The sequence below is a fragment of the Oncorhynchus masou genome, chromosome 29 (genome assembly GCF_036934945.1).
Source record: "Oncorhynchus masou masou isolate Uvic2021 chromosome 29, UVic_Omas_1.1, whole genome shotgun sequence".
NCBI classification, from domain to species: Eukaryota; Metazoa; Chordata; class Actinopteri; order Salmoniformes; family Salmonidae; genus Oncorhynchus; species Oncorhynchus masou.
Window position 1 is genome coordinate 42,535,751 of NC_088240.1, and position 25,916 is coordinate 42,561,666.

The 25,916-nt window shown below is 42.0% G+C and overlaps 1 protein-coding gene across 3 annotated transcripts in view; it reads left to right on the forward strand.

Annotated features, from left to right (window-relative positions):
* LOC135519848 (double-stranded RNA-specific editase 1-like) overlaps positions 1-25,916 on the forward strand; it is a 185,061-nt gene that overhangs the window by 74,145 nt on the left and 85,000 nt on the right. For all 3 annotated transcript variants that reach the window (XM_064945056.1, XM_064945055.1, XM_064945057.1), the window contains one exon: positions 1,506-1,560. The gene's annotated coding sequence lies outside the window, so the exon portion shown is untranslated. The remainder of the gene's footprint in view (positions 1-1,505; positions 1,561-25,916) is intronic.

Genomic DNA, 25,916 nt, shown 5'->3' on the forward strand with positions numbered 1-25,916 from the left:
GATGTCGCTCTTGCTGCTGGTGATTCTCTGATCCACCTCTATGCAGATGACACCATTCTCTTTACATCTGGCCCTTCTTTGGACACTGCTAACAAACCTCAAAACGAGCTTCAATGCCATACAACTCTCCTTCCGTGGCTACCAACTGCTTCTAAATGCATGCTCTTCAACCGATTTGCTGCTTGCACCCGCCCGCCCAAATGGCATCACTACTCTGGACGGTTATGATTTAGAATATGTGGACTACTACAAATATCTAGGTGTCAGGTTAGACTAAACTCTCCTTCCAGACTCACATTAAGTATCTCCAATCCAAAATATAAATTGAGAATCAGCTTCCTATTTCGCAACAAAGCCTGCCAAACACCCTCGTAAAACTGACTATCCTACCGATCCTGTACTTCGGCGCTGTCATTTACAGTCTACAACAGTCTACTCAGCAAATTGGATGCAGTCTATCACAGTGCCACCCGTTTTGTCACCAAAGCCCCATATACTACCCACCACTGCGACCTGTATGTTCTCGTTGGCTGGCCCTCGCTACATATTTGTCACCAAACCCACTGGCTCCAGGTTGTCTAAGTCTTTGCTAGGTAAAGCCCCGCCTTATCTCAGCTCTCACTGGTCACCATAGCAACATTCACCCGTAGCACACGCTCCAGCAGGTATATTTCACTGGTCATCCCCAAAGCCAACACCTCATTTGACTGCCTTTCCTTCCAGTTCTCTGCTGCCAATGACTGGAACTAATTGCAGAAATCACTGAAGATGGAGTCTTATCTCCCTCACGAACTTTAAGCATCAGCTGTCAGAGCAGCTGTCCACAGCCCATCTGTAAATATCACACCCAACTACTTCATCCCCATATTGGTATTTATTTATTTTTGCGCTTTTGCTCCCCAGTGTCTCTACTTGCACATCTATCACTCCCGTGTTAATGCTAAATTGTAATTATTTCACCTCTATGGCCTATTTATTGCTTACCTCCCTAATCTTGCTACATTTGCACACACTGTATATAGATTTTTCTATTGTGTTATTGACTGTACGTTTGTTTATCCCATGTGTAACTCTGTTTTTGTCACATTGCTTTGCTTTATCTTGGTCAGGTCACAGTTGTAAATTTACTTGTTCTCAACTGGCCTACCTGGTTAAATATAGTGGAAAAATTATACTTGGAACAGTCATTTAAAGTTTAATATGCGGTCTTAACGGCACATTCGTCGAATTTGGAGCTGTTACAATAACACCATCATCATGGTCTGTTGGAATACGGGCTTCTGTGTTTTCCAATGAGGCAGTGTTATGTATGCACTGAATGTACAATGGTGTTATACAAGTCTTGCTCATCCTAACTGGCACTGTTTCCCCTCTCTCACTCTCTCCCCCCCTCTCTCGCTCTCTCCCCCCTCTCTCGCCCTCACTCCCCCCTCTCTCGCCCTCACTCCCCCCTCTCTCGCCCTCACTCCCGCCTCTCTCGCCCTCTCTCGCTCTCTTTCTCTCAGTAAAAGCAGAGAGAACTACAGAGAAGTAGCTTCCAGCTCTCACCCCTTTCACACGGTAGGTCCACTTTTTTATAATTTTATCCTACCACTGATTAGGGTAGGCAGTGTTTACCCCACTCTGCTTAAGAGTTGGCTTGCCTAGAAGTATCTATCTATCTCTATCTCTAGTGTGGTGTCATCAAGATAATGTCTCTTTTTTTGCAAAACAGACAGACTTTTGTATTCCTATCACAGCGCCAAGATAATGTTAAGTGCTATGGATGTCATGTTGTGCCTGCTGTTTATTGGGACAGAACTAGTAACAACTTTGCAAAACATCCTCTGCCCCCCCCCCACCCCCCTAAATTTCCTTAGGGGGTTGTGATTGGGTCATGTTTTCCCCACTGCACCCTGTGATAGTTTCCACTGCCGATGCACCATCACACCCTTACTCAATCGATCATGGCTGACCGTGTGTGTGTGGTACATCCCTGGCTCTCGGCGTTTGTGACGTGCACTCAATTGCTCCATTGCGTCAAGTGCAATCGAGCTCCTTCTCACGCTGTGTGTTCCAGAACAGATCGCGTAATGATAACATGACATTCTTGGGTTACTCTCCATTTTTGTGTGTGTGTTTTACGCTCACATGTGTGGATATGCACCCGAGTGTGACTCGTAGGCCTTAAAAGCTCAGTGTGTTTTTCTTATGTCGGAGGCTCTCCTGTGTGAGAGAATACAAGTCTGGAGTGTGTCCCGTCCTACGGCAGAAACTACACACATTTGTCTGGCTACCCAGACTCCTTGCTCTGGCCATGGACGTTAGTTTCTAATCTGCAATGGGGCTGGCTGACTCGTCTCCGAATTCGAACCCACTCGGGACTGTCTGATTGGACCAGAAACTGATGGGTTGGGCCAGAACACATTTGGGTAAAGTGGCGGTTGAGAATACCATGCCTTTTGTGCCCCACGTCACCACAAATTACTTAAATGATGTCAGTCTGATTAAAGTATGTAGTGTCAGAGCAGCAGAAGAATTGAATGTGAGTCGTCAGGCTAACGCATCACATGGAGCCTGCATTTGACCTTGGTGAGAGTGGGGGCATCAGGGGAAGAAGGGAAATAGAGAGGGGGATGAAAGGACACTATCAAGAGTAAGAAGAGTGGAGACCGTGAGGGAGAGGGTGGAGACCGTGAGGGAGAGGGTGGAGACCGTGAGGGAGAGGGTGGAGACCGTGAGGGAGAGGGTGGAGACCGAGAGGGAGAGGGTGGAGACCGTGAGGGAGAGGGTGGAGACCGAGAGGGAGAGGGTGGAGAGGGAGAGGGTGGAGACCGAGAGGGAGAGGGTGGAGACCGAGAGGGAGAGGGTGGAGAGGGTGGAGACCGAGAGGGAGAGGGTGGAGACCGAGAGGGAGAGGGTGGAGAGGGAGAGGGTGGAGAGGGAGAGGGAGAGGGTGGAGAGGGAGGAGACCGAGAGGGTGGAGAGGGAGGAGACCGAGAGGGTGGAGACCGAGAGGGAGAGGGTGGAGACCGAGAGGGAGAGGGTGGAGACCGAGAGGGAGAGGGTGGAGACCGATGAAAGGTAGAGATGGATATAATTTCCCCATCTGATGCCCTTACATCTAAGCTAAATACCTTAGAACTATCTAAGTTGTGCCAAATAAGTTCTCTCCAGCTCAGGGCTACAGCTATGCATTTGGTTTGCTAAGTTGCTAGTTAAGTGTTTAGCTTGCAAGATAACGCTTCTTGGTTACGGCAGAGATAATTCATCGCTTCCTGGATCCTGGGAGTACCCTTTTGAGATATTTGTTAAACTTTATGAATTGGTTGTCTGTCCTTGCAATTGGTTTGTTCGCTTGTGCTTGTTAGCATTTAGTTAAAATCCTCTATGGGAATTCCCTAGTATGTCAAAACAGCGCCTCTTTGTATGCACTGCCGGTAATACCGTTTAACCTGGTATGGTACAGGAATGGTATGAAGGTATAAACATGTGCGTGTGTATAGCCTGCAAACGTGTGGTTGTATAGCAGGACTGTTTAGTTAATTCCAGTCCTTGGTGTCCAGATTAGAGGTCGACTGATTATGATTTTTCAACGCCGATGCTGATTATTGGAGGACCAAAAAAAGCAGATGCCGATTTTTATATATGTATTTGTAATAATGACAATTACAACAATACTGAATGAATACTTTTATTTTAATATAATACATCAATAAAATCAATTTCGTCTCTAATAAATAATGAAACATGTTCAATTTGGTTTAATTAATGCAAAAACAAAGTGTTGGAAAAGGAAGTAAAAGTGCAATATTTGCCGTAAAAAAGCTAACGTTTAAGTTCCTTGCTGAGAACATATGAAAGATGGTGGTTCCTTTTATTCCCAGGTAAGAAGTTTTAGGTTATAGGAATTATAGAACTATTTCTCTATACCATTTGTATTTCATATACCTTTGACTATTGGATGTTCTTATAGGCACTATAGTATTGCCAACCTAATCTTGTGAGTTGATAGGCTTGCAGCCATAAACAGTGCAATGCTTGAAGCACAGCGAAGAGCTTCTGGCAAATGCAGGAAAGTGCTGTTTGAATGAATGCAACGAGCCTGCTGCTGCCTACCACCGCTCAATCAGACTGCTCTATCAAGTCATAGACTTAATTATAATATCACACAGTTTCTGGATTTGACCATATTAATGACCTAAGGCTCGTATTTCTATCATTTCAAAAACAAAACGTTTATTCTTTCAGTGAAATACGGAACCGTTCCATATTTTATAGAACGGGTGGCATCCCTAAGTCTAAATATTGCTGTTACATTGCACAACCTTCAATGTTATGTCATAATTATGTACAATTCTGGCCAATTATTTACTGTCTTTGTTAGGAAGAAATGGTCTTCACACAGTTCGCAACGAGCCAGGCAGCACAAACTGCTGCATATACCCTGACTCTGCTTGCACAGAACGCAAGGGAAGTGACACAATTTCCCTAGTTAAAGAAATTGTTAGCAGGCAATATTAACTAAATATGCAGGTTTAAAAATATATACTTCTGTATTGATTTTAATAAAGGCGTCGATGTTTATGGTTAGGTACACATTGGTGCAACGACAGTGCTTTTTTTCACGAATGCGCTTGTAAATCATCACCCGTTTGTCGAAGTATTCTTATTTTCAATGACGGCCTAGGAACAGTGGGTTAACTGCCTGTTCAAGGGCAGAACAACATATTTGTACCTTGTCAGCTCGGGGGTTTGAACTTGCAACCTTTCGGTTACTAGTCCTACGCTCTAATCACTAGGCTACCCTGCTGCCCCATTGTGTTGAGGCAAAGATCTGGGGAAGGTTACCAGAACATTTCTGCAGCATTGAAGGTCCTCAAGAACACAGTGGCCTCCATCATTCTTAAATGGAAGAAGTTTGGAACCACCAAGACTCTTCCTAGAGCTGGATACCCGACCAAACTGTGCAATGGGGGGGAGAAGGGCCTTGGTCAGGGAGGTGACCAAGAACCCGATGGTCACTCTGACAGAGCTCTAGAGTTCCTCTGTGGAGAAGGGAGAACCTTCCAGAAGGACAACGATCTCTGCAGCACTCCACCAATTAGGCTTTCATGGTAGTGGCCATACAGAAGCCACTCCTCAGTAAAAGGCACATGACAGCCCGCTTGGAGTTTGCCAAAAGGCACCTAAAGCACTCTGACCATGAGAAACAAGATTCTCTGGTCTGATGAAATCAAGATTGAACTCTTTGGGACTGGGAGACTAGTCAGGATCGAGGGAGAGATCCATGATGAAATCCTACTCCATAGCGCTCAAGACCTCAGACTGGGGAGAAGGTTCAACCATCCAACAGGACAATGACCCTAAGCACACAGCCAAAACAACGCAGGTGGGGACATGTCTCTGGATGTCCTTGAGTAGCCCAGCCAGATCCCGGAATTGATCCCGATCGAACATCTCTGGAGAGACCAGAAAATAGTTGTGCAGCAACGCTCCCCATCCAACCTGACAGAGTTTGAGATGATCTGCAGAGAAGATGGGAAGAAACTCCCCAAATACAGGTGTGTAAAGATTTTGTAGCATCATACCCAAGAAGACATGGGGCTATAATCACTGCTGAAGGTGCTTCAACAAAGTACTGAGTAAATAGTCTGAATACTTATGCAAATGTTTTTTTACGATTTTTAAAATTTGCCCAAACTTCTAAACCTGTTTCTGCTTTGTTATTATGGATTGAGTAAAAAAACCTTCAATACATTTTAGAATGTCTGTAACCTAACCATGTTGAAAACGTCCAGGGGTCTGAATACTTGCCGAATGCACTTTACATAAACAATGTGTCTTTTAAGCTTGGCGTGTCCTCTCCTACTCCAGGTGTCTCTCCCCTGGAGCAGTGGTTTCCAACCTGTCCATGTTTTTGGTGGTCCACAGGACAGAAAAGGTTGGGAACCGCTGCCTTATGGAGCTTTTCAGCCCACTCCCTAAACCCTACCACCCCCTCTCGTCTCCAGATCCAGTAACCGTGTCCTGTCACTACATCACTAGTCACCAGAAAGGGCAGCCAAGGACGTGTTCACCGCTAGCCAGGCTAGCGGAATGTCAAGCACAGCAGGGATAGCCCAATGCAATCTGTCCCTGCCGGAACCCATGTCAGGCCAATACAAATCACAGCCGGCTCTCTCTCAACCTGGTGTCTCACAATGATCCCAAACCTGTCATATGTTGGCAGTGGCACAACAGAGTACACATTGTGTAGGACAGGGTTGTTGTGGCATTATGGTTTTTGCCATTTTAGATAGATGTCAAATTATTATTTTTATCATTACATCCACAGGTTTTTGTCATGAGTGAGATATTGGTAGTGCTATTTGGAAGAAAATCGTTTTTGTGAAAGAATGTGTGTTTTTAGACAGACATTGAGGGGAAAAGAAAGGGAGAAGACAGTGAGAGGGGATGAAAAAGACAGAAGGCGAGTTCAGATGAAAGATTGCCGTGCACTGGGGGAGATGGTGACTGCATGACTTGGGGCCAGACAGTGTGGTCATACACGTGTGTGTGTGTGTGTGTGTGTGTGTGTGTGTGTGTGTGTGTGTGTGTGTGTGTGTGTGTGTGTGTGTGTGTGTGTGTGTGTGTGTGAGAATTAACAATATGTTAGTGTTGCAAAATATTTTTCAAGGAAAGTTGCTTTTGGTTGCTCCATTCGTCGCTCGATGACGTCATTACAAAATCATTTCGTCACAACTTTAATATATAATTTATGCTTATGCTGTCCCTCACGCTCATGCAATGAGCAATTCTCCAAAACAAAACTAAATAGAATGTTTGAAGGATGAACCGATATTAAATAATTAAGCAGCATACAAAAAACGTATCCTATTTTAGAAAATATTTCATTTATATATTGTTATTTATTGGAGAGCTGTGGTGTCATTAAACAAGGAACCAACCAATGTAATAACTTCACTCGCTGCAGCATTGGGGAGAGGACCTAGAGGCTAGAGCGGGGAGCGGAGAGCTGGAGAGGGGCAGGGGAGGGAGCGGGAGAGGGGCAGGGGAGGGAGCGGGAGAGGGGCAGGGGAGGGACAAGGAGAGGGGCGGGAGCGGAGAGGGGCAGGGGAGGGAGCGCAAATTACGGGTGCACACAAAGGCAGCAGCCGGAGGAAGCTGAGCCGTGGAGAGGGAGCAGACTGCAGAGCAGCACAGCTGAGCTCAGCCGAGCAGTCACACAAACAGGGAAGTTGCTAAATCAACCAAAAGTCGGAGAGGCAGCCTTAAAAAGTAGCTACGTTTGTTGCTATACTCTTTTACCAATACAAGTCGCTGGAGGGTCTGAAACCTTGCAAAATATAGCGACAAAGTCTCTAAGTTGGCAACACTATGTTGTGTTGTTTTGATAGTACTAACCTCAAACTAGAAAGGTATTGCAGCTTTTAACAGGTGATTTTTAACGTTTAACGTGATCAAAATTAAACACTGCAACAGATTGTTCCCTACAGGAGATGATTACACATGGACAAATGCATGTACGCACGGGCCAGTGTTTCCGTTTAGAAAATGTGGCGCTGGACAACGTGACCGGTAAGATTTAAATTTACCAGACATTTGACAAATTTACCCGACATGCATTACGCATCTAATGCATATGTATTATGGTGTCCACCCAAGGTGCTCAAAATCCATTTTAGATTATTGTAATGCATTTTACCAGAATAGAAATTAGCTTGTGAGGTTTAATAAAATAAAGTTGAATGATCTTATACCAACGTGACCGGTTTTATTGAGAAGCAAAACATTACCGTTTGCGGGGTCATCCCAGCTATTAATCATTTATTTTTAATTTTTTCCATTTAGCCAAGATGAACAGCCGCCCATACGGTAAAACACAACTTAAAAATATTATACTTGTGTAATATAATTTGCTAAAGAGCTGTCCTCGAGACTATTTGTATGAACATTTTAATAAATAACAAAACACAGCTGTTTTCAAACAATATCTAGGCCTCTAATTTAAATTTAGCCTAGGCATGAACATTTTAATTAGACTGTCTAACACCAGGACTGGCGGGTTATGGCTAGAAGGAATCCAGCTTTTGTAAAATGAATGTCAGATTTGACTTTGTTGCAGGTTAGGAGAATTTATACAGCAGGTTATATTATACATGACACTATGTTGATCTTCCCTAGGGCGGCAGCAGAACTGCTAGGACCAGGCCTGACAAACACAAAAATGATCCTCTAATTTCAATTAAAACTTTAAAAACTCTAAATTTATGTGTAGACTGTACCGTGAAATGCTTACTTACAAGCCCTTAACCAACAGTGCAGATCAAGAAAGAGTTAAGAAAATATTTACTAAAAAATAAAAAAATAACACAAAATAACAATAACGATATACAGGTGGTACTGGTACCGAGTCAATGTGTTAGGGGTACAGGTTAGTTGAGGTAGGGGTGAAGTGACTTGTGTATGAGGAGGACCTTGGCCTGCTCAAAGTGAGCCGCTGCTGTTGGGTAGTTAAAACTGTCCAACTCCTTGGAGCAGCTTGCAATGCGCATCAGCTTTGTTACTTTGTCCTCAAGAAACAGAAGATATCTTGAGGCTTGTCTGCTCTGTTTTGGAGAAAGAATCACCTCTCGGCAAGCACACTGGAAATGGAGATAATCAACACAATCTTCCCCGTTTTTCCCAGTCAGAGTACACTTTGCTGAAGTCCCCTATGAGGACCTTGCGTCTGTTGTGCGAGTAAAAATAGAAACGCACACACCCGACACTAATTTCCAAGCAGCTTGAGCATTTATTAGCCTACGAAGTATACAGTGCCTTCGGAAAGTATTCAGACCTCTTGACTTTATCCACATTTTGTTAGGTTACAGCCTTATTCTAAAATGTATTAAATTGTTTGTTTTTTCCCCTCCTCAATATACACACACTACCCCATAATGTCAAAGAAAGCTGTACAGTGGGGCAAAAAGTATTTAGTCAGCCACCAATTGTGCAAGTTCTCCCACTTAAAAAGATGAGAGATCCGTGTATATTAGTGATGCACCGATATGACATTTTTGGCGGATACCAATATCCAATATTTTCCTTGCCCCAGAAAACGATAGCGATTATAAAAAAAAATGGTGCGGCCTTTTAAGCATTCTAGTACAGTTAAATGGTTAACACACACACATGGACGCAGTGGTCTAAGGGCACTGCATCTCAGTGCAAGAGGTGTCACTACAGTCCCTGATTCGAATCCAGACTGTATCACACCCGGTCGCGATTGGGAATCCCATAGGGCGGCGCACAATTGGCCCAGCATTGTCCGGGCCATCATTGTAAATAAGAATTTGTTCTTAACTGACTTGCTTAGTTAAATAAAGGTTACACACCACACTGACCAAAATGTATTTTGTTGGCATTTACATATGTCCCCATTACCAGTAAAACATAATCAAAACCTATTTATTTCACTTACTTGTTGTGCTGTTTCCTTCATTTGTTCAGTCGTTTCATTCTCAACCAGGTTTTCTATGGAACGCTGTTTGGGTCTTTGCGTGTCAAAGATGCACGTCAAATAAGCTTGTTGACCTATCAGGACCTGAATATGACAGATTTTTTTACGTAGTTATTACACATTCATTACACTGTCACTTGTATTTCATATGTCACAATGATTCATCTATGTATGCTATGATGCTGGTAAAGTTGTCTCACACACCTACAGTGCTGATCATTAAAAAAAGCTAGCTAGCTCAGACGCAAACAATGTAGTTCTTCCCCAAAAACATGGCAAAACGACAATGTTTCAGTAGCTATACTTAGCTTGCTAACTATATAGCTAGCTTTCATCTAAAATAACCGTAATTTATAAAACTGTTCTTATTTGTTTAATGGTGGTCGGACCATTAAGCTAGCCACAATAAGGGTTAGCCACAATAATGGACTTTGCGGGTAGCCTTCAAAATAAAAGTATGGCATAATTCTACCATTTGTATTCATTTGCCTCACTGTCAATGACATACTTTTATTTTGAAGGCTACCCGCAAATTCCACTATTGTGCCTAATCCTTATTGTGGCGAGCTTCACAACATATCCGGTCGAGCCTCACTAGCCAGCTAGCTGGCTGCTTATAACGTTATCTTTGGCAACATGGTTAAGTAGCTGGCTAGCTATTTATTTTTATGAACTGAAGTTCAATTTCAATAGGCAAACAACAAGTGGCAACCTAGCTAATACTTACTCACAAGGATTCATAAATCATTGCCAAGAATAATGAAAATGACTGCAGTTTCTACAGGTCATTGTTTTCAGGCTGGTTGTATTGGTGCTTGCTGGGTACCAAGCTAAAGCTAGCTACCCCAGAAGTTGCGGTCTGACAAATGATGATCGGCCGATTCCGATAGTAGCTCAAATTTGATTTGATATGTCCACTGATATATTGTGCATCCCTAGTGTGTATACTTTCTGAAGACACTTTATTTGCCTTTGAAGTTGGAGCACATTGACTGGTATTTTCATTAATGAATAAAACACATTATTTTACAATGAAGTTCTATTATTTTTTTATTGTGGTACATTTTTTAAAATTTATTGGCCAAAAAAAAGAAAAGGAAGGGATTCCAAAAGCCGACATTTACCGGCTAACGAAAACACTTGCGTGGGCACACACACGTCCACCAACATCTGCTGGCTACCAAACACAGTCAAACACATACCACCTTCTCCACAGGTTCTTATTTGGTCCAGTAACAAAAATATGAACTGAGAGACTTTTCCCCTAAGATAGCGTTGACTTGTCGAGACAAACCCACGGACAGCGTTAATTCATGGATCAATTCAGGCTACACGTGTAGGCATAATGACAATTGCCAAATGTCATTACATTTTTGGTGTTGAAAGCACATTTATTTCCATCAATCATTCCCTCTATTGTGTTCCTCCTATTTCTCTCTCTGCCCTACAGTGGCTTCAGAAAGCATTCACACCCATTGACTTTTTACACATGTTAAAGCCTGAATTTAAAATGGATACAATTGAGGTTTTGTGTCACTGGCCTACACACAATACCCCACAATGTCAAAGTGAAATTTTGTTTCTCAACACAAAAAAAAAAACAATTCTGAAATGTCTCGAGTCAAGTATTCAACCCCTTTTGTTTTAGATAGCCAATAGTGCCTTCAGAAAGTATTCATACCCCTTGACTCGTTACAGCCTGAATTCAAAATGGATTAAAATAAAATACAAATCTACACCCAATATCACATAATGCCAAAGTGAAAACATGTTTTTAGACATTTTTGCACATTTATTGAGAATGAAATCTCTTACATAATTTTCACCCCCCTTAGTCAATGCATGTTAGAATCACATTTGGCAGTGATTACAGCTGTGACTCTTCCTGGGTACGTCTTTAAAAGCGCTGCACACCTGGATTGTACAACATTTGCACATTATTCTTTTTAAAATTCTTCAAGCTCTGTCAAGTTGGTTGTTGATCATTGCTAGACAGACATTTTCCCTTTTTGCCGTTACATTTTCAAGCTGATTTAAGTCCAAACTGTAACTAGGCCACTCAGGCTATCTTGGTAAAGCAATTCCAGTGTATATTTGGCCTTGTGTTTAGGTTATTGCCCTGCTGAAAGGTGAATTTGTCTCCCAATGTCTGTTGGAAAGCAGACTGAACCAGGTTTTCCTGTTGGATTTTGTGTGCTTAGCTCTATTCCGTTTCTTTCTGTCCAAAAACAACTTCCTAGTCCTTTGCCGATGACCAGACTACCCATAATGATCCAGTCACCACCATGCTTGAAAATATGAAGTATTCTGTGATGTTATGTAAAAAAATATATTTTTAATTTTCAATAAATTTGAAAAGATGTCTATGTTTTTCACTTTGTCATTATGTGATATTGTTTGTAGATGGGTAAGAACAAATATATATGTAATCCATTTTAAATTCAGGCTGTAACACAACAAAGTTTGGTTTCAGTTAAGAGGTATGAGTTGTTTCCGAAGGCAGTGTATTTAATGTCTCCATTTTTCATTTTCCAAAAATGGTCCTCGATATTCCGATGCTCATTGACTGTCTAGCTTTTTATTTTGTTTATTAAAAAGGTGTTTTTTTTAAACTCAAATTGCCCTCGGGCCGTATGCCTGACAACCCTGCCACAGAGTATCCAGGAGCAATACATGAAGAGCGGGGAGGTTGAAAGCGAGAGAGCGTGCCCCAGGTGATGCACCACACGGCCCGGAGCTTCCGCGAAGCACATTAGCCGCTAACCCAAACCCTGGTCCCAGTGGATGGCCAGCCGCCATAGCTCGCTAGACTAAAAAAAGGTACTGGTGACTAAATACAAAAAGAGCCCCAGCAACATGACCTCATTTTCTGTTCACGTCAAAGCAGTGCCTCCGCAATCAAGCCATTGTTGTTTCCGTCGCCACTGCCTATTCAGCAGATTGTTTCTCATTTTCTCATCTCTCACTCTGTTCTCTCTCTCATTCTATCACTCTATGCATCTCCCTAGCTCTGTTGCGGTAGGGGGAAATGCTTGGAACAGTTAACTGCAGTGGGTGAAGTCACTTCTGACTGACCACACAGCCTCAGGGAAGCGAACAGTGCCCTTTAGCATCTGCAAGCCTGCCTCTGCTCTATTAGGCAGTACAGTGCACTCTGCTGACTCCTGTAAGAGGAGTTTACTGTATTGGAAAGAGCACTCTTCATACATTATCCATGAGATATGAGTGTATGAATTTGTATTGATAATGAAGTGGGAGTATATAGGCTCTTGAAGTGAACACAGGGATAATGTAAGCCACCTTTCAGGGCTACTCATGTTGATGTATCGATCTTCGTGTGGTTGTGCTGCAACACGCATGAATACAAGCACACGCATACACATTCATGCATGCACTTAGTCTGTGAATGTGAAAACATGTACCATGATAATAGATCACTCATTGATATATGGGATGGCTCAGGATGCACATCTCATAGGCTGTTGGCACTGCACTGGTGGATCGTGATCCCTGGGGACCACACTACAACTATGCACTGATTTGGTATAAATGCCAGGCTCTTAGGTGTGTGTGTGTGTGCATATACTTGCACGTGACTGACAGACACCTGCCAAGCTTTCACACTCTGCTTATTCCTGTGTGTGTGCTTGTTCCAAAGAATGATGAAGTTTCCCCAATGTAAGGTCAGTATTGCATGTTGGGAGTGAATGCTTTAGGTGGGTAAACTGATTCTAGATCATCAGGGTAACTTCTACCAGTAGCACTAGTGATTTCAAGGCATGAAAACATTCAACGTATTCAGATCCCTTGACTTTTTCCATATTTTTGTTATGTTCTAGCCTTATCCTACAATGGATGAATGTACTTTTCTTACTTACCTCATAATACCTCATAATGATAAAGCAAAACAGGTTTTTAGAATTTTTTTTTCAAATTTGTAAAAAATAAACATACCTTATGTATTCAGACCCTTTGCTATGAGACTCGAAAATTGAGCATACACCTGAGCTCAATTTCGAGTCTCATAGCAATGGGTCTGAATACATAAGGTATGTTTTATTTTTTACAAATTTGAAAAAAATTCTAAACCTGTTTACACTTTGTCATGTTTCCATTGATCATCCTTAAGATGTTTTTTTCCCAGCTTGGAGTCCACCTGTGGTAAATTCAATGGATTGGACATGATTTGGAAAGGCACACCCCTGTCTGTATAAAGTCCCACAGTTCACAGTCTCGGTCAGTGCAAAAACCAAGCCATAAGGTTGAAGAAATTGTCCGTAGATCTCAGAGACAGGTTTGGGTCGAGTCACAGATCTGGGGAAGGGTACCAAAAAATGTATACAGCATTGAAGGTCCCCAAGAACACAGTGCTCGCCATCCTTCTTAAAAGAAGTTTGGAGCCACAAATACTTTTGCTAGAGCTGACTGCCCGGCCACACTGAGCAATCTGGGGAAAGGGGCCTTTGTCAAGGAGGTGACCAGGAACCCAATGGTCACTCTGACAGAGCTCTAGAGTTCCTATGTGGAGATGGGAGAACCTTCCAGACTGACAACCATCTCTGCAGCACTCCACCAATCAGGCCTTTATGCCACTTGGAGTTTGCCAAAATGCACCTAAAGGATTCTCATACCACGAGAAACAAGATTCTCTGGTCTGATGAAACCAAGATTGAACACTTTGGCCTGAATGCCAAGCGTCACGTCTGGAGGAAACTTGGCACCATTCCTACAGTGAAGTGTGGTGACAGCATTGTGCTGTGGGGATGTTTTTCATCAATAGGCTGGGTGACTAGTCAGGATCGAGGGAAAGCTGAATAAAGCAAGGTACAGATATCCTTGATGAAAACCTGCTCCAGAGAGCTGAGGACCTCAGATGAGGGTGAAGGTTCACCTTCCAACAGGACAATGACCCGAAGCACACAACCAAGACAATGCAGGAGTGGCTTCGGGACAAGTCTCTGAATATCCGGGCCCTGGCTGGGACACTCAAGGACTTGAACCCTATCGAACATCTCTGGAGAGACCTGAAAATAGCTGTGCAGCGACGCTCCCCTTCCAACCTGACAGTGCTTGAAAGGATCTGCAGAGAAGATGGGAGAAATTCCACAAAAACAGGTGTGACAAGCATCTAGTGTCATACCCGAGAAGACTCGAGGCTGTAATCCACTGCCAAATGGGTTTCAACAAAATACTGAGTAATGGGTCTGAATACTTATGTAAATGTTTATTGCATTTTTTTTATTTTGTGTAAATTTGCAAACATTTCTAGACATGTTTTTTTCCATTATGAAGCATTGCCCAGATGTTTCTGATGTGAGTGTGTCCGTGTGTATTTCAGGGTTTATGTTGGCTTTTTACTTATAAAAATGAAATAAAATTGTTGCCAAAATGACTGGGAGAAAACAAATCGCAGTGAGCAATGTTAAAAAAAAAAATTGATGGATATAGCAGTCTGTAGATACATTTGACTGTCGTGCTTATCGGTCTATAGGTCAATTTGCTTAATTTAGTGGAATGAAATTGGCCTGTGTGTATTTTCTTTAGTCTTGTATCTTATTTACAATTATCACATGCATATAGAGCCTATTTTTAGAGGGATTTCTCTTGCAGCTCGTCAGCTGGTTGCTGCTGGAGTATAAACCAATTTATTGCACAACAATTCTAAGTACAATTGTGTGTTTTGGTGCAACTGGTAATTGAAGCATGCCTCCAGTTCACCATTCAAGTGCAGGCGACAGGCTATTAGTGCGTCATCCCCCGCCTTAGAATGTGTGCTGGAGGCAGTATACATTTGGGAAACATACTTAATTGTTTGAAACCTGAATGTTTTATTTCATATTACTAGGCTTACCTTGCTTCAGGCAAAATCCGACCATGGACACGTGGAGGCAATTACTTTTAAAGACTTCGTAGGGGTCGTGTGAGTGTCAAGTTTGGGGATCCTTACAATTTATTCTACCATTCTGCATGCCAGTTATGATTTTCATATCCGCATTTTAATGAAATAGTTTCATTCCAATAACGTTTTCTTTTCTCAAAGTCATTGTCATGTGGTGAGTCATTCATTGTAATTAAGATTTTATCGAAATGTTAAGTCAACGAATGCAAGATCACCAGCCTCTGCCATATGGACACATTGATATTCCATTTGCGTCTAAAGAAATGAGCGCATAGGCCAATGCAGCAGTAGGCCAAGAACTTACTTTGCTTTCACATCGAACATTGGTGATTTTCGAGGGGGAGATTAAGATCTTTCAAATTGCTTACTGTGAGAAACAAATAGTTTTAATATATTATTTGCAATAGGTGTAGGAAAGTGTTTTAATTTTTTACATTTTCACGCGGCAGGCCAGGTAGTTAAATGCATGCACAGGTAGTAATATTTATTGTGTATATTTTATTAACCCTTATTTTACCAGGTAAATTGACTGAGAACATGCTCATTTACAGCAACGACCTGGGGAATAGTGACAGATGGGGGATGAATGAGCCAATTGGATGCTGGGGGTGATTGCGTGCCCATGATGGTATGAGGGGCATATTGGGAATTTAGCCAGGACACTGGGGTTAACACAACTAATCTTACGATAAGTGCCATGAGCTCTTTAGTGACCACAGAGTCAGGACACCTTTCAACGTCCAATCGGAAAGACGGCACCCTACACAGGGCAATGTGACCAATCATTGCACCACTTCCAGCAGCATCTGGTCACCCACCCAGGGATCAACCAGGACCAACACTGCTTAGCTTCAGAATCAAGCCAGCAGCGGGATGCATGGTGGTATGCTGCTGGCTGAAATATACAGTATATGATATCAGAAATACATCACATGCAACTCGTAATAACACTAAGAAATGAGCCTACTTTTATTTGACTCCATAAAGATTATTTCGCCATGTGCAAGAACACCATTGTTGAGTTACAGTAATAGACAATTAAGAAATGGTTTGAGAATGGAGTTGTAAATGTGTTTTTAATTACTTTGTCAAATGAATAGATTATCATACAAGGCATAAAGCTTAAGTTACAAGGCAATACTGACATTTTAATCGAGTATTATTCTAAGCATGATCACAGAGCGAAAGACATCATACCTGAAAGGTCATGTCCCAAAAGTCCATGGGGTGGAGAGCGTAAGAGATTCTCACCACAGCAGTTCCGGAACAAAATAAGAGAAAACACAACGAATCTAAGACCCTTTTATATGCGGAGTTCACAACGTTAACACTCCGAGAATGAAACCTGTAAATTACTGTAATTAATACATATATTAATGTAACCAAATGACTGGGATTAACGATACATTTCCGACTGGTAGCATATGTAATGGGTATTGTTGAAAATAAAAATTCAAAGGGAAAAACCATTCACACAATGAATGCGCAAGAATTGGGGGAAGCCATTCTGGAGACTCGCCTCTATCTTCGCCACACACCCCTTCCCTGTCTCAACATTTTTAATTATACTCAAGACACATTAATTTCACACATATTTTAGATGCCTTTCACTGACAGCCACAACTCAATAATCAGCCAGGTCTATTTCAACGCTCGCTGCCCAAATTGGCATAGTCCTATGAGCTTGTGATTTGAAACAATCCACAGCTGTTTTTTTTAAAGAAGCTAATGATCCTCAATTCCTATCTGGCTCAATCATGCTTTCTGGTGAATTATTTTTAATTATTTTATTTGTTTATAGACCAGAGTAATTATATAATTTTGGTCAATCTATTTCCATTTACTTCCCTATTGGCCCACCGCTATTTCTCTCCTGTTCTATTGCTTTTCATATCAACTTTCTTTCGTTGTCCAAAAGCCAAATGCACAATCCTAGTCAAATTAGCAACCCATCCGAACTGTTGCATCTTTAGATTCCCCCTCTTTCTAACTTTCTAACACGAGATTGTCATATTCATATGGAACCGCTATCAGGTACACTGTTTCGAATGGTGTTTTCCCACGTATTGCATTTGGATAATGATTGAAAATTACGTTTTATTGGCTGCTTCATTACATCAGTTGCATGTTCTGTTAAAGCTCCAATATTTAGCTTTTTGGGCGACCCGACCAAATTCACATAGAATGGTATGTTATACATCTGTCATTGAATTCAAGTCTAAGAAGCAATACATCTGTTCTATGTGCGCTATTTCTGACTGCCATTCTTAAGTTTTAGTTTTTTCGTATTACTTTTGGTTTTGTACACCAGCTGAAAATACCCTTTCCATAACAAAAAATATTGTATTTTACACCGGTTTAGATGGTACAACGATTCTCTACGCTATACTTTCAAATTAGGCAAACTATTATAATTTTAGCAACCAGGAAATGGTGGAGTGATTTCTGCATATTGCATCTTTAAGAAGCATTACCATAATCTAAATTTGATTTCTGTCATTCTGCACACCTTGGGTGGATGCCCTAATGGGTTATGCACCCAATCCATTAAAATCTTCCCGGTCACCATTTTTCCAGCGTTACATTTTCCTAATGAAAACCCTGGTTTGTGTAGATACAGGTAACTGCAAAAATAATAAACACGAGTAAATGAGGAATACAAAGTATATTGACAGCAGGTGTTTCCACACGTGTGGTTCCTGAGGTAATTAAGCAATTAACATCCCATCATGCTTAGGGTCATTCGTCTTTGACGTGGCGCTGCGTGGCTTTTTTGTCACTGCAACCATCGTGTCTGGAATGGAAACGGTGGTGTGTGTGTGTGTGTTTGTTTTACTATACTTGTGAGGGCCAGAAGTCTTCACAAGAATAGTAAACCAAGGAGAATTTGGCCAGTCCTTAAAGGGAAAAAGGCTATTTTAAGCTTAGGTGTCATGTTAGACGTTAGGTTTAGGAGTTAGGGTTAGGGTTTTTGAAAATAGGATTTTTAATGGGAATCAATTGTTGGTCCTCACAAGTATAATAATACACAACTGTGTGTCAGGGGCATATCTGTGCAGATTAGGAGCAAATGTGAGAAGGTAATTTGGAGCCCTTGGCGACAACCTCTGATCTTGCACAAGCCAAGGCATTGTGGGTAGATTATTTGCCGCTGTCAGTTTTAGTGGCCTTCAATGATGGTGAGTCTCTCTCACATGCACACGTGCACACCCCAGACAGCCTGCAGAGGTTCCACATGGATTGATTATACCTTCTTAGGCGAACTGATGAGATGCTTAGGGGAAATTATAGAGAACGTCTTTCTAATTGATCGTGCTGCCAATCCATTGGTAATGACTTGCATGTTAATCTTAAAATGCATATCTGAGAACATACAGAGAGATAGTGGGTGCTGTCATTTGGACAATAATGGCCAGACATTCTTAAAGGTAAAACATAATTTGGAAGCGAAGCAATGGTCTAGGTTTCTTTTAGACACACAGATTTAGTGTCAGTTTACCCTCCACAAATCCTTGCCAATCTGACCTTAGAATAGTCTCTAGAGAGAACCTTATCCTACTTGGTGATTTGAGGAAGAAAGAATAAACCTCTCCTACATCAACTGTAATTGGAGTTTCTTTTTTCAGACAATCTCTCGTTCTCTGCCTCTCTCGGGTCTTCCTCTGCTCATCTTGAATGACCTTTTGTGACGATGCACTACATGGCTTTACACCACTCCAACCGACGCTTGGAATTGCGCATGGTGATCTTAGGCTTGTGTGTGGCAGCTCGTCAATGGAAACCCATTTCATGAAGCTACTGACACAAACAGTTATTGTGGGGACGTTGCTTCCAGAGGCCGTTTGGAACTCGGTAGTGAGTGTTGCAACCATGGACAGGCGCGGTACGTTCTTCAGCACACTGCGGCCCCGCTCTGTGAGCTTCTGTGGCCTAAGACTTCACGGTTGACCGGGGAAGCTTTAGCAGGGCAGAAATTTGACAAACAGACTTGTTGGAAAGGTGGCATCCTATGACGGTGCCACGTTGAAAGTCACGGAGCACCTCAGTAAGGCCAATGTATGTCTATTGAGATTGCATGGCTGTGTGCTAGAGTTTATACACCTGTCAGCAATGGGTGTGTATGAAACAGATATCCACATTATTTTGGCCATGTAGTATATGTAGGTTGACATTCAAAATATTCTGAGTCAATGTGTCCCTGCCACTGTGAATTAATGGGCCCTGCTCTCATTTGGGTGCTCTATCAAAACACACTTAGTCATTTCACCATTACATCCTCTAGCACTGGCTAACACTGAAACGGTATTGTAGCAAAACCTATTGTCCTCAGTGGAGACGCATACAGTTGAAGTTGAAAGTTTACATAAACTTAGGTTGGAAAAACTCGTTTTTCAACCACTCCATAAATGTATTGTTAACAAACAAGTTTTGAAGTTTTGTCAAGTCGGTTAGGACATCTACGTTTTGCATGACACAAGTCATTTTTCCAACAATTGTTTACAGACAGGTTATTTCACTTATAATTCACTGTATCACAATTCCAGTGGGTCAGAAGTTTACATACACTAAAATAACTGTGCCTTTAAACAGCTTGGAAAATTCCAGAACATGATGTCATGGCTTTAGAAGCTTCTGATAGGCTAATTGACGTCATTTGAATCAATTAGAGGTGTACCTGTGGATGTATTTCAAGGCCTACCTCTAAACTCTGTGCCACTTTGCTTGACATCACAGGAAAATCAAAAGAAATCAGCCAAGACCTCAGAAAAAAAACATTGTAGACCTCCACAAGTCTGGTTCATCCTTGGGAGCAATTTTCAAACGCCTGAAGGTACCACGTTCATCTGTACAAACAGTGTTACGCAAGTATAAACACCATGGGACCACACAGGCGTCATACTGCTCAGGAAGGAGACGTGTTCTGTCTCCTAGAGATGGACGTACTTTGGTTCGAAAAGTGCAAATCAGTCCCAGAACAACAGCAAAGGACCTTGTGAAGATGCTGGAGGAAACCGGTACAAAAGTATCTATTTCCACAGTAAAATGAGTTCAAAATCGACAACCTGAAAGGCCGCACAGCAAAGAAGAAGCCACTGCTCCTAAACCGCCATAAAAAAGCCAGACTACTTTTTGCAACTGCACATGGGGACAAAGATCGTTCTTTTTGGAGAAATGTCCTTTGGTCTGATGAAACAAAAATAGATCAGTTTGGCCATAATGACCATCATTATGTTTGGAGTAAAAAGGGGGAAGCTTGCAAGCCGAAGAACACCATACCAACCATGAAGCGTGGGGGTGCTTTGCTGCAGGAGGGACTGGTGCACTTCACAAAATAGATGGCATCAGGAGGGAAGGAAAATGATGTGGATATTTTGAAGCAACATCTCAAGACATCAGTCAGGAAGTTAAAGCTTGGTTGCAAATGGGTCTTCCAAATGGACAATGACCCAAGCATACTTCCAAAGTTGTGGCAAAATGGCTTAAGGATAACAAAGTCAAGGTATTGGAGTGGCCATCGCAAAGCCCTGACCTCAATCCTATAGGAAATTGATGGGCAGAACTGAAAAAGCGTGTGTGAGCAAGAAGGCCTACAAACCTGACTCAGTTACACCAGCTCTGTCAGGAGGAATGGGCCAAAATCCACCCAACCTATTGTGGGAAGCTTGTGGAAGGCTACCTGAAAAGTTCCACCCAAGTTAAACAATTTAAAGGCAAAGCTACCAAACACTAATTCAGTGTGTGTAATTTTCTGACCCACTGGGACTGTGATGTTGGAAATAAAAGCTGAAATAAATCATTCTCTCTACGATTTTTCTGACATTTTACATTCTTAAAATAAAGTGGTGATCCTAACTGGCCTAAAACATAGAATTTTTACTGGGATTAAATGTCAGGAATTGTGGAAAACTGAGTTTAAATGTATTTGGCTAAGGTGTATGTAAACTTCCGACTTCAACTGTACGTAATCATACTATACAGTGCGTTCGGAAGGTGTTCAGTCCCCTTAACATTTTGTTACGTTACAGCCTTATTCTACAATGGATTCAATTGTTTTTTTGTTTGTTTGTTTTTTTGTTTTTTCTACCCCTTTTTTCTCCCTAATTTCGTGGTATCCAATTGTTGTAGTAGCTAATATCTTGTCTCATCGCTACAACTCCCGTACGGGCTCGGGAGAGACGAAGGTTGAAAGTCATGCGTCCTCCGATACACAACCCAACCAGCTGTACTGCTTCTTAACACAGCGCGCATCCAACCTGGAAGCCAGCCGCACCAATGTGTCGGAGGGTACACCGTGCACCTGGCAACCTTGGTTAGCGCTCACTGCGCCTGGCCCGCCACAGGAGTCGCTGGTGCGCGATGAGACAAGGACATCCCTACCGACCAAGCCCTCCCTAACCCGGACAACACTCGGCCAATTGTGCGTCGCCCTACGGACCCCCCGGTCGTGGCCGGTTACAACAGAGCCTGGGCGCGAACCCAGGGACTCTGATGGCACCCTTAACCACTGCGCCACCCGTGAGGCCCTCAATTGTTTTTTAACCTCAATCTACACACACTACCCCGGAATGACAAAGCAAAAATAGGTTTTGAAAGTTTTGCAAATTTATTACAAAAATAAATTGATCACATTTCATATAACTATACAGACCCTTTACTGAGTACTTTTTGAAGCAACTTTGGCAGTGATTACAGCCTCGGGTACGACGCTACAAGCTTGGCACACCCGTATTTGGGGAGTTTCTCCCATTGTTCTCTCCAGATCATCTCAAGCACTGTCAGGTTGGAAGGGGAGTATTTTCAGGTCTCTCCAGAGATGTTTATTCTGGGTCAAGTCCGGGCTCTGGTTGGGCCACTCAAGGATATTCAGAGACTTTTTCCGAAGCCAGTCCTGCATTGTCTTGGCTGTGTGCTTAGGGTCGTTGTACTGTTGGAAGGTGAACCTTCGCCTCAGTCTGAGGTCCTGAGCGCTCTGGAGGACGTTTTCATCAAGGATCTCTGTACTTCACTCTGTTCAGTTCAATCTTGTTTAAATCAGACCTGAGAATCTTGTTTCTCATGGTCTGAAAGTCTTTGCCTTTTGGTGAACTCCAAGTGGGCTGTCGTGCTTTTTACTCAGTAGTGGCTTCTGTCTGGCCACACATAAAAGCCTGATCGGTGGAGTGCTGCAGAGATGGTTGTCCTTCTGGAAGGTTCACTCTATCTGTTATAGTCGTGTTCTTGGTCACCTCCCTGACCAAGGCCCTTCTCCACCCATTACTCAGTTTGGCCTGGCGGCAAGTGGTGGTTACAAACTTTTTCCATTTAAGAATGATGGAGGCCACTGTGTTCCCCAGATCTGTGCCTCGATGCAATCCTGTCTCGGAGCTCTATGGACAATTCCTTCGACATCGTGGCTTGGTTTTCGCTCTGACATGCACTGTCAACTGTTGGACCTTATACTACTGTGCCTTTTCAAATCATGTCCAATCAATTGAATTAACCACAGGTAGAAACATCTTAAGGATGATCAATGGAAACAGGATGCACCTGAGCTCAATTTCGAGTCTCGTAGTAAAGGGTCTGAATACTTTCAGTATTTTTTTATTTTTTTTTATACATTTGCAAAAAGAATCAATATGGGGTATTGTGTGTTGATTGATGAAGAAACAAGATCAAGGCTGTAACGTAACTAAATGTGAATAAAGTTCAGGGGTCTGACTACTTTCCGAAGTGCCTTCTAAGTATTCACACATCTTGCCTTTTCCATATGTTGTGTTACAGCCTGAATGTAAAATGGATTCAATTGAGATGATGTGTCACTGGACTACACACAACACCTCATAATGTCAAAGGGGAATTATTTGTTTAGAAATTTGTACAAATTAATAAAAAATGAAAAGCTGAAATGCCTTTAGTCAATAAGTATTTAAAAATGGACTCGCTCTGTGTGTCGTAATAGTCTTTACATTATTTTTGGATGACTACCTCATCTGTACCCCACATATATATTTATATGATAAGTAAGGTCCCTCAGTCAAGCATTGAATTTCAATCACAGATTCAACCAGAAAGACCAGGAACGTTTTTCCAATGCCTCACAAAGAAAGGCACCTATTGGTAAATGAAAGGCAGACATTGAATATCTGTTTTTAGAGTGGTTATTCATTACACTTTGGATGGTGGATCAATAAAACCATTCACTACAAAGAAACAGGTGTCCTTCCTAACACAGTTGCCTGAGAGGAAAGAAACCGCTCAGGTATTTCACTATGAAGCCAAAGGTGACTTTAAAAGAGTTATCGTTTAATGGTTGTGATCTGAGAACTGAGGATGGATCAACATTGTATACTAATTAAAACATATAAACGCAACATGTAACGTTTGTTTGGGGTCAAAAAAAGATCCCACACATTTTCCATATGAACACAAAGCGTATTTCTCTCAATGTACGCACACATTTCTTTACATCTGTGTTTGTGAGCATTTGTCCTTAGCCACTAAAATAAATTGCAAAAAATGTGGTGAAGAAATTAACTTTGTCATGAGTACTTAAGTGTAAGTGTTATATTTGGAGCAAACACATTGAGTACCACTCTTCATATTTTCAAGAATGGTGATGGATGCATAATTTTATGGATACAGTGGGGCAAAAAAGTATTTAGTCAGCCACCAATTGTGCAAGTTATCCCACTTAAAAAGATGAGACGCCTGTAATTTTCATCATAGGTACACTTCAACTATGACAGACAAAATGAGAGAAAAAAAATTGGGAGAATCATATTGTAGGATTTTTAATAAATGTATTTGCAAATTATGGTGGGAAATAAGTATTTGGTCACCTACAAACAAGCAAGATTTCTGGCTCTCACAGACCTGTAACTTCTTCTTTAAGAGGCTCCTCTGTCCTCCACTCGTTACCTCTATTAATGGCACCTGTTTGAACTTGTTATCAGTATAAAAGACATCTGTCCACAACCTCAAACAGTCACACTCCAAACTCTACTATGGCCAAGACCAAATAACTGTCAAAGGCCAGCAGAAGCAAAATTGTAGACCTGAACCAGGCTGGGAAGACTGAATCTGCAATAGGTAAGCAGCTTGGTTTGAAGAAATCAACTGTGGGAGCAATTATTAGGAAATGGAAGACATACAAGACCACTGATAATCTCCCTCGATCTGGGGCTCTACACAAGATCTCACCCCGTGGGGTCAAAATGATCACAAGAACGGTGAGCAAAAATCCCAGAACCCCACGGGGGACCTAGTGAATGACCTGCAGAGAGCTGGGACCAAAGTAACAAAGCCTACCATCAGTAACACACTACGCCGCCAGGGACTGAAATCCTGCAGTGCGAGACGTGTCCCCCTACTTAAGCCAGTACATGTCCAGGCCCGTCTGAAGTTTGCTAGAGAGCATTTGGATGATCCAGAAGAAGATTGGGAGAATGTCATATGGTCAGATGAAACCAAAACATAACTTTTTGGTAAAAACTCAACTCGTCATGTTTGGAGGACTAAGAATTCTGAGTTGCATCCAAAGAACACCATACCTACTGTGAAGCTTGGTGGTGGAAACATTATGCTTTGGGGCTGTTTTTCTGCAAAGGGATCAGGACTACTAATCCGTGTAAAGGAAAGAATGAATGGGGCCATGTATCGTGAGATTTTGAATGAAAACCTCCTTCCATCAGCAAGGGCATTGATGATGAAACGTGGCTGGGTCTTTCAGCATGACAATGATCCCAAACACACCGCCTGGGCAACGAAAGAGTGGCTTCGTATGAAGCATTTCAAGGTCCTGGAGTGGCCTAGCCAGTCTCCAGATCTGAACCCCATAGAAAATATTTGGAGGGAGTTGAAAGTCAGTGTTGCCCAGCAACAGCCCCAAAACATCACTGCTCTAGAGGAGATCTGCATGGAGTAATGGGCCAAAATACCAGCAACAGTGTGAAAACCTTGCAGAAAACGACTTGCAGAAAACGTTTTACCTTTGTCATTGCCAACAAAGGGTATATAACAAAGTATTGAGAAACTTTTGTTATTGACCAAATACTTATTTTCCACCATAATTTGTAAATAAATTCATTAAAAATCCACTACAATGTGATTTTCTGGATTTTCTTTTCATTTTTTCTGTCATAGTTGAAGTGTACCTATGATGAAAATTACAGGCATCTCTCATCTTTTTAAGTTGGAGAACTTGCACAATTGGTGGCTGACTAAATACCCACTGTATGCTTGTCATTTGCAAGGATTAGGGAGATTTTAGGATAAAAAGAAACTGAATCGAGCTAAGCACAGGTAAAATCCTTGAGAACCTGGTTCAGTCTGCTTTCCAACAGACACTGGGAGACAAATTCACCTTTCAGCAGGACAAGAACCTAAAACACAAGGCCAAAAATACACTAGAGTAGTTTACCAAGAGAAACATTCAATGTCATGAGTGGACTAGTTACAGTTTTGACTTAAATCGTCTTGAAGATCTATTACAAGACTTAAATGGCTGTCTAGCCAGGATCACCAACCAACTTGAGAGCTTGAATAATTTAAAAA